This window comes from Rhea americana, unplaced genomic scaffold (genome assembly GCF_003343005.1).
Source record: "Rhea americana isolate MKP2758 unplaced genomic scaffold, rheAme1 scaffold_320, whole genome shotgun sequence".
NCBI classification, from domain to species: domain Eukaryota; kingdom Metazoa; phylum Chordata; class Aves; order Rheiformes; family Rheidae; genus Rhea; species Rhea americana.
This window is the reverse complement of record NW_028186447.1, coordinates 470,701-480,108: the sequence shown is the minus strand read 5'-3', so window position 1 is coordinate 480,108 and position 9,408 is coordinate 470,701. Positions and strand designations below refer to the sequence as shown.

Sequence of the window (9,408 nt, the reverse complement as noted above, 5' to 3'; positions counted from 1 at the left end):
ATAGGAAAAGAAAAATGCTCTCTCTGATAAGATTTGAGGGACAGGAGAAGTGTTGTTATAGCTCTCTCGAGACTGTTTTTAGGGAATCAGGATAAACATGGGTCATTAATAGAAAGGAAAACTAAGTCTGGAAGCAATTTTGAGGAAACTGTAATGTGTAACTGCTTGTAAAAATGTCTGGAATCAGCTGCTGCTGAAACAGTGCAAACTGTAGGTGGCACCACTTGTATAAGATTTTGGGCAACAGCTGGGGAAAAAAATTGTCACTTTTCACAGATTTCAGTTAGCTTGCCGTGATCGTATAGTGGTTAGTACTCTGCGTTGTGGCCGCAGCAACCTCGGTTCGAATCCGAGTCACGGCAGGAGAAGATGCATGTTTTGAAGAAATGTAATTACAGATCACGTATCAAAAATAACTATTAGTGTTGCTTCATAGTAACATGACAAATAATTATAGGCTCTGCAGCTTTCACAAGAAGATTTTGCTAAGCTAGTATGTGTCACTAGTATTAGTTCAGCAATCTTGTTGCAAGTGTGATTTTTTTATTTAAATGTTTATGGATATTGTGATAAACACTGACATAGTGAACATATAATTTTTATTAATTCCAGCTACTTCAGATCTGCACTGAGCAGTGAAAGTTTTGATCTTTGTCAGTATATGTACATACATACATATATAAGTATGTGCATGCATATATATAAAAATGCGTGTACWTATACATATAAATGTGTATATATGTGTACACTAATAAAGCTATCAGCCTGTATTGCTTGGAAATGTGATAATGCTAGATGTGGAAAGCCAGCTTAACCAGGCATAAACTGTTGTTAGCAGGAAGATTTTGATGGTGACAGACAAGAGGAACAGTTACTTGTTAGTGCTTCCAGGAAACCATTTGTTTCTGTGATAGGAACTGTATGTAATTTAGCTGTCCTGCATCATGGAGTAATAAAAGCTCAGATTCTCAGAATGAAGACATCTAAAATGACCATTTCAATTTTATAAATTACACTACAGTAATTAATGGTAGTTTGTGTAATGGATGATAAATTAACAATAAAATTACTCAGTGGGTAACAACTAGATTGATAAAAGCTCCTTATCATGGAGTTTTTCTGATTATTTGGATGCTACTGTATGGAGTTTCCAGTAATTGGTCTTTTAAATACATAAGGAGTCAGTTCAAGAGCAGGCACTATTTTTCTTTCATGGTTGCATTCGCGTTTGCTGTGATATCAGTCCTGTACGTAATGGATTATGTCTTGGCCAGGCTCTGGCAGATTCAGTCTTCGTATCATGGGCCCTGCTTTTCACAGAGTTGCTTTTCTCTCTGGAGTGAGGCAGAAACTGTATTTACTGCCTTACCTGGTAAGAAAATGATACAAAACTCTCTTTGCACCATTGCCAGGAGAACATAAGCCTTGCAGCCCTGCAGTCTTGGAAAGATGGTTGAGATCTCCCCCCTGAAGCCTGCAGACTTGGGCATCCCAGTGTCAGCATGGTGGGCTGGCTGACTCTTGACATCCTTTCACTTCCTTCAGACTCAAGACTTTTTCTGTTGTATTGCTTAAAAATATCTGACTATTTTCCCCTTGATTGGAAAGGCCTCTTCTGACTCAGCCTTTTAGGAGAATATCAGAGTAATTAGCTCTTGCCTTCTTGATCTAATTGGTAAGCTAGACATGACTGATTTCTCTAAAGAAAGCAATTAAAAAAACATTCTTTAGCGTAAAAGAGAGGAAGCTGATCTTTCATACTCTGTCCCTGCTGAAATCTCTCATAAATGTCATTTGCTCTGTTAGATTTTATAAACGCCAAAGATTCCATCACTGAATATCAAAACAACATCTCACAGGCATTTTTAAAGCATCCTAGTGACTGAAGTCCTAGAACTGAAGTCCAAAAATTGCCATGCCAGAAACTACTCTGCTCTTGCATTATCCAAAGGATGCCAAAACTCTTCAGGTTCACCCGTGTTAAACTTTAAAGCTCCCTGCTACTTCCTTGTATATATTCCTCTACCAGTGTTTATCCGAAGCTAAAGATTGGAAAAGTTGTATTACCCTGTTACAAGGACACTAGACAAAGCAAAAATGTTCTTTTTTTGACCATGACCTGCGTCAAAAAGTGATCGTTCCATTTCCTGTGGATGCCTTTTTATATAGGATACTGATAACTTAAAATTCAAAGCTAGAACTATAAAGTGATAGCAACAATATTGTGGGCAGATAATATCTTTCTTACCGACTCCCTCTGCAACTATATATGTTTTTCCCATAAGACAGTCAAAGCTAAAAGCTGACTGAATTTTGGAATATAAACATAATAAGGTAGGTGGCTCCCAGCATTCTGCTTCCTGAGCAAATATTTATGGCTTTTCCCAACTCAGTAGGGAAAAATAAAAGAAAATTGTACAAAACAGTTTCCAAGGAGAGCAAGACTGCAGAGCAGGAAACTCAGAGATATAGTCCTGGAACCAATTTTGAACCTTGAATTGCACCAAGAACTGCATGTGTTTTTATGAAGTATGTGGCTCTTCATTCTTAGCAGACATGTCCAGATAATATTTTTTTCAGTTGGTAACCATAATTTACCAATAATACGCTGAAAACATGTTGAAAATATTAGTAAGGATCTGATTTTACATAAACCTTTTACTGACTCTCTGAAGCACCAGAAGCTCTGAAAATTTTGACTAAGACTACTTTGACAGCCAGAGGGAAGAGCTCACTTTTGCAGCCTTCTCTGCCTTTAAGAAGTGAGCTAATCTGGTGGGAACTAAAGAAGAATAATATTTTAAAAGTGAGACAGGAAGAGAGAGTGGTTGCCTCTCCCAGCAGTTCTTCTGCATCCTTTTCTGCCTGCAGTTGTTCTCATACATGACACATTTTGTGCAGAATGCAAAATCTTTAACTCATTAATCTGCCTATCTTCATATCCCTAACCTGCCTAATTCACATCTTGGCACTGAAACTAATGGAATGTATGCACCAATGGTTCTTGAGAAGACAGATTTATTTCTTGTTATTGTTCTTTAACATTAGTTTTTGATTAAGGTTAAAACTGTAGGTGGTTTTAAGTTATGGGAGAAAACACCTAGCTATTGAAGAGGGAACCAAAAGATAACTTTAAAGATAATTGCAGCTAATGTAGATTTCTTTTTTTCCAAAATTTTTCATGAATACAGCAGAGTTTTCTATACTCTATATGACATTCATATCATGTGCTGAGCAGAGTGGAAAGCAGTGGCTGTTTTGAATCTGCAGTCATCAAATCAAGTTAATTCTGCTTTTCATTCTCTTTACAGGACTGCAGCTTGTATTAAATATTTTATAGGTCTCCTCTGAAAACCTTTCAAGGGGCCCTGATCAAGAAGACTCTTTGAAAAGAGATCTTCTGTGGTAAAGAGAACTCCTGAAAGCTTAAATAGCTGGTTGAGCTTTAGCGAAGAATGCTAGGAATTCATTCACAGGTGGGATGATTTTACTCCTGGGAATTCAGCTCTGAGTTTACAGGGCATTATTGCAGGATGGGTAGGAATTGGGAAAAATTTGGCAGGGAGGGAATACTCCTGAGCCTGTTGTGCAAACATAAGTGCATAAGCAATGCCCGATACTGCTGTTCCACAGCTGTTTCCATCATCTGTTTTCAGTGTTTCTTAAAAGAAAACCTGTATTGCTCTCTAAGTGAAACTGTGTGGCTGCTCCAGCAGTTCCTCACAGCAATAGAGAGAGCTAGACCAACACGCATTTGAAGAGTGCAATGCATTTTTGAACCTTTCAACTTGCATTGCTTTGGGTTGAGCTTTGGCTCATATTTCAAACCCAGAGCTTTCTGCAGTACATTTGGAACTGCCGAGTAGGGCTTGGTTTCACTGCTTGATCGAGAGTTCAGCACAAACCCCCAAACTGGTTCAAATGTCCTGAACCAGTCTGAATAATATTTTACCTCGCTCTTTTTTGTTTTCTGTCTTCTTCCTCTCTTGAATTCTGTCTTAGGCATTTGGGCATTTATATACAGTAGTCATCATATTCCATATCCTTTCATCTCACATTGTTTTTTATCCAATGCTAAATGGATGTAAAAATACAAAACAGTGATAGGGTGTGATGCTTTACACAACTGTCATTTGTAAAACAATAGAGGCCTGGGCTTATTGCATGCCTGAGGTTTTTTCCCTGTTATCTCTTTCAATTAAATTAAAAATTAAAGGTTAATTAATTAAAATAAAAGTTTAGATTTGGCTAAATTCCAGCAGGACCCCCACCGCACAACTTCTGGTTGTTTTGTTCTCGTGGATCGCTGCATCCTCAGTTTAGATGTTGTTGCTCCAGGCTCCTAATTCATTGCTCCTTTCAATAATAAATTTTGTCTCATTCTTTGATAAGAGCATCAAAAACTCCTCTTTAGTTCTCCATAATTTTCCCACTAATTTGTTTGGCATGGCAGGTCTGTCTAATCGCTTTAGAAAACTCTGGCACAGAAAGATGTATTTATTCTGGGATCTGCAAAGCTGTTATTATTTGCTGTACAGCTGAAGCGAGAAGGTGTACTGACCTTTGTACTGGCATAGAGTAGAAAACATCTTTATGATATAAACATGAAGGCATTTGTATTAAAACCACATGGAGTAAATTAGTGTTTTACTGTTGGACTTCAGACAGAAAAGTCTGAATCATTTATCTAAAGCAAGAGCGAGAAATCTAGTATATTATGGGAAATTCTCTTTAGAAATATGATTTGAAGTTGTGTGTGAGAAGTAAATTTGACTGAAAAAAAAAATACAGAAGAACTCCAGAATGACTAATATCAAAACCATGAGGGAGGTTATATGTCTCCCTCCTTTTCCAGGGAGACAGAGAAGAGATTTGAGGTTGYTTGACTGGCTATTGTACTACTTTGTTTCACCATACTGTCCTTCTCATTTCTTGTTCATTGAGAGATGGGTTTAATAGAATTAAATATTCCCTGCTGGTCTTCATAGTTATACAAGTCCTGCTTTAAAAGCAATTCCTTTTCATCTTAACAGGTTCAAGATAGTCTTGCTTCCTTACTGAACCCTAGACAGACACCTGGAGAAAGTTTGCCAAGAGCTGGGAAGGCTGTGTCTGGACATCTGATTGAGGTTTGACCTCAGAAGGACAGACATCATTTTCATTAGGGGAAACTTTCCCTTAAAGGAATATCTGTTCCCTTCTTCTTTTTTTAACCTATGTTTCCTCTCTCTCTCCTTTTTTTTTTCCCTGAATGGTAGTCAGTCTATGTGCCAAGATGTATGGATGCCTTATGATGGAACTAGAATAGAATAAAGTTCATGAACAAGTTTTTAAGCCTCTTCTATTAACAACATACTAGAAGTAAAACTTCCCTGTATGGTCTTCTCAATAAATAAAGTGCCTGTATGTAGGCACTTCACAGTGTTTCTTGAAAATGTATTTCTTTCTGTATTTCAGCCAACCTCCTTTCCACCCCAGCCCCGTATTGGATGACTACTAACTCCTAACCTTCCCCTGCCAGTAAATAGACACATTCACAAAACAGTGGAAACATGAAGAATGCTGAGCCAAAGAGACAGACATGTTGGACCATTTTCCTCCCCTCGTCAGAATCATCCCAGTCACATCACCCTCTCTCCGCAAACATTTTACGGCATTCCCAGAAATATTTTACATCTCTTTCATCAAATTTCAGACCTGGAGCTGATGCCTCTTGTTTACTGCTGTTGATTACTGGCCTCACAGCACATCATTCTTAGAACAAAGATTCAGAAAAAAATCGTAATAATTGCGTGTAATTTCATGCCTTCTTTGCTGCTCTTTCCTCTTAAATTCTTCTGGGATATTCCTTTACGATGAGGCATCTTTGTGGGCAATTCAGAGAAAAAAAAAGAAATTTCCCTGGGAGAGAGGAAGGAGATAAGTTAAAAAGCTGGCAGCRTAAAGTCAATGAAAATTTTGTCCCATGTAAGATGTAGTACAACGTCTGTGCGAACGATATGAAATCACACAAAAGTAGACTAAAAAAGACGCTAAAAAGCCTCAACCGGCTTATTCTAGCMGCGAGCTAACATGGCGTCGCTGTATTGCCACTGCTTCCGTCCTCTATTTTTTCGTCCTGCGATCCAGATACTGAGGCTGCTGCAGAGCGAGCGTTGGGATGTCCCCAGCCGCCTGTCCCCGGTGCCGAGCCCCTGAGCACGGGAGCGAAAACGCCGCTCTGTCCCCCGTGCCGTGACTCGGGTTCGAACCGAGGTTGCTGCGGCCACAACGCAGAGTACTAACCACTATACGATCACGGCCAGCCGCGCGGCCTGTCGCGTTTGCCGTCCCCTCTGCCGGAGCCGTGCAGGCACTGCCGCCGAGCGCGGGCCGGCTCCCCGCCTGGGGCGGCCCTGCGGCCCCCGGCGAGCGGCGGCGCAGCTCCACGGCCGAGGGGCAGCGGCCGTCGCGCGCGAGGGCTGTGGTGGCGCAGGAGCGATCTTGCTGCTTTTGACCGCAGCAGCGTAGCGGTGCGGGGGGGAAGTCCTTCGGCCTGCTGTGGCGGGTCAAGGGCCGTGTTCGGATGCAAAATACTTAGGACCTGCAAATGTTTTGGTCTGCTTTTCTGTGTCATCTCTAGCAACAAGGAAAATGAGGTGCTCTGACATTCAAAGATGAATAAGCATTTTAAAAACGGCTAAAAAGAAAACATTAAAACACCCGTTTCCCTCCTTCTGTGACTCGGATTTTGAGACAGCCACAACACAGGGTGTTACCAACTCTGCGGTCCCCGCAAGCTAGCACTTTGCGTCACATTTTGGAAAAAGGATTGATAATAGCAAGTATCTTCGTAATCTTGTTAATCAGAAAAAAAAGAAGTCCTTACATATATAAAAGAGGCAAATTGGAGGATTACAGCCCTGGACCTTAGGAGGGCAAAGTTTGGCCTGTTCAGGGACCTGCTAGGAAGAATCTCAAGGGAGATGGCAGTGAAGGGAGGAGAGATCTATGAGAGCTGGTTAATTTTCAAGAATTACCTCCTCCAAGTTCAACACTGGTCCGTTGTGATGAAAAGGAAATCAGGTAAAGGCAGCAGGGGGCCCAGCTGGCTGCACAAGGAGCTGCTTACTAAACATAAGCGTAAACATAAAAATAAAGCATGAGAAGTGGAAGCAGGGGCAGGTGACTCGTGACGAATATAGACACTCTCTATGAGCATGAGGATGGGGTTAGGAAAGTCAAAGCCCACTTGGAGATGAATCTGGAAGGTACATGAAGGCAAACAAGAAGGGCTTCTAAGGTATATCAGCAGTGAAAGGAAGATGAGGGAAAATGAGACCATTGTGGAATGATGCAGGGATGCTGGTGACAAAGAACACAGAAAAAGCTGAAGTACTCAATGCCTTCTTCCCATCAGTCTTTACTGGTTAGCCTTCAGCAGTCCCAGGCCACTCAGACCAGTAGGAAAATCTGGGGCAAAGAAGACTTAGCCTTGATGGAAGAGTATCCAGTTATGGAAAATTTAAACAAGTGGGGCATGTATCATAGAATCATAGAATCAGTAAGGCTGGAAGGGACCTCTGGAGATCATCTAGTCCAACCTCCCTGCTCAGCAGGGTCACTAGAGCATGTTAGACAGGGTTGCATCCAGGCGGACCTTGAAGATCTCCAGAGAAGGAGACTCCACAACCTCTCTGGGCAACCCGTGCCAGTGCTCTGTCACTCTCACAGGGAAGAAATTCCCCCTCACATTCAGGCAGAACTGCCTGTGCTTCAGTTTCTGCCCATTGCCTCTTGTCCTGTCACATGGGACAACTGAAAAGAGTTTGTTCCCGTCCCCTTGACACCCTCCCTTCAGGTACTTATACCCACCGATAAGATCCCTCCTCAGTCTTCTCTTCCCCAGGCTGAAGAGGCCCAGCTCTCACAGCCGTTCCTCGTAGGGCAGGTGCTCCAGCCCTCTGATCATCTTCATAGCCCTACACTGGACTCTCTCCAGTAGCTCCATGTCTCTCTTGTGCTGGGGAGCCCAGAACTAGACACAGGACTCAAGATGAGGCCTCCCCAGGGCTGAGTAGAGGGGCAGGATCACCTCCCTCGACCTGCTGTCAACACTCTTCCTAATGCACCCAGGATACCGCTGGCTTTCTTGGCCACAAGGGCACATTGCTGGCTCATGGTCAACTTGTCATGCACCAACACTCCCAGGTCCTTCTCTGCAGAGCTGCCTTCCATCAGGTCAGCCCCCAGCCTGTACTGGTGCCTAGGGTTATTCCACCTTAGGTGCAGGACCCTGCACTTACCCTTGTTGAACCTCAGGAGGTTCCTCTCCACCCATCTCTCCAGCCTTGCCAGGCCTCTCTGAATGGCAACACAGTCCTCAGGTGTATCAGCTGCTCCTCACAGCTTGGTAGCATCAGCAAACTTGCTGAGGAGGCACTCTGTCCCCTCATCCAGTTCACTGATGAAGAAGTTGAACAGGATGGGACCCAGTACTGAGCCCTGGGGGATGCCACTAGCCACAGGCCTCCAACTAGACTCTGCGCCACTGATGACAACCCTCTGAGCTCTGCCTTTCAGCCAGTTCTCAATCCACCTCACTGTCCACTCATCTAGCCCACATTTCCAGAGCTTGTCTAGGAGAATGTTCTGGGAGACAGTGTCAAAAGCCTTGCAGAAGTCAAGGTACACAATGTCCACTGCTCTCCCCTCTTCTACCCAGCCAGTCATTCCACCATAGAAGGCTCTCAGATTGGTTAAGCACGATTTTCCCTTAGTGAATCCATGCTGGCTACTCCTGATCACCTTCTTATCCTCCATATGCCTGGAGATGGCATCCAGAATGACCTATATATAAGGCCATGGGATCTGACAGGATGCACCTGCTTGTGCTGAGGGAGATGACTGGTGTTATTGTGAGGCCACTCCTGATTATCTTGGTCACCATGACTGGAGGAGGTTCCTGAGGACCGGAGAAAGCAAATATTTTTCCTGTCCTCAAGAAGGGCAAGAAGGAGGATCTGGTCAACTACAGATCAGTCTGCCTTACCTTGATCCCTTCTCTCATCTTCTGGATGATAGAGCAACTAATCCTGGAAAACTTTTCCAAACATATGACAGGCAAGAAAGTCATTGGAAATAGTCAGCATGGATTTTTGAAGGGGAAATTATGCCTGACCAACCTAGTAGTCTTCTGTGAAGAGATGACAGGTTTGACAGATAATAGGAGAGCAGTGAATGTTGTTAACTTGACTTTAGTAAGGTCACAATCTCCCATAATCTCTTCATAAATTTATTAAGCATAGACTATGTCAAGGGACGGTGAGGTGGACTGAAAACTGGATGAACTGTGGGGGTAAATGGGTTTTGTAATCAGTAGCATGAAATTCTGGTGGAGGTGAATGACTAGTATTGTGCCACATGGAA

At 42.6% G+C, this 9,408-nt stretch overlaps 2 non-coding genes across 2 annotated transcripts; one reads left to right on the top strand and one right to left on the bottom strand.

Annotated features, from left to right (window-relative positions):
• Positions 1-290: 290 nt before the first annotated feature.
• Positions 291-362, top strand: TRNAH-GUG (transfer RNA histidin (anticodon GUG)). The gene has a single exon. It is a non-coding gene; the product is annotated as a tRNA-His (tRNA).
• A 5,868-nt stretch (positions 363-6,230) lies between these two features.
• On the bottom strand, positions 6,231-6,302 carry TRNAH-GUG (transfer RNA histidin (anticodon GUG)). The gene has a single exon. It is a non-coding gene; the product is annotated as a tRNA-His (tRNA).
• Positions 6,303-9,408: the final 3,106 nt, after the last annotated feature.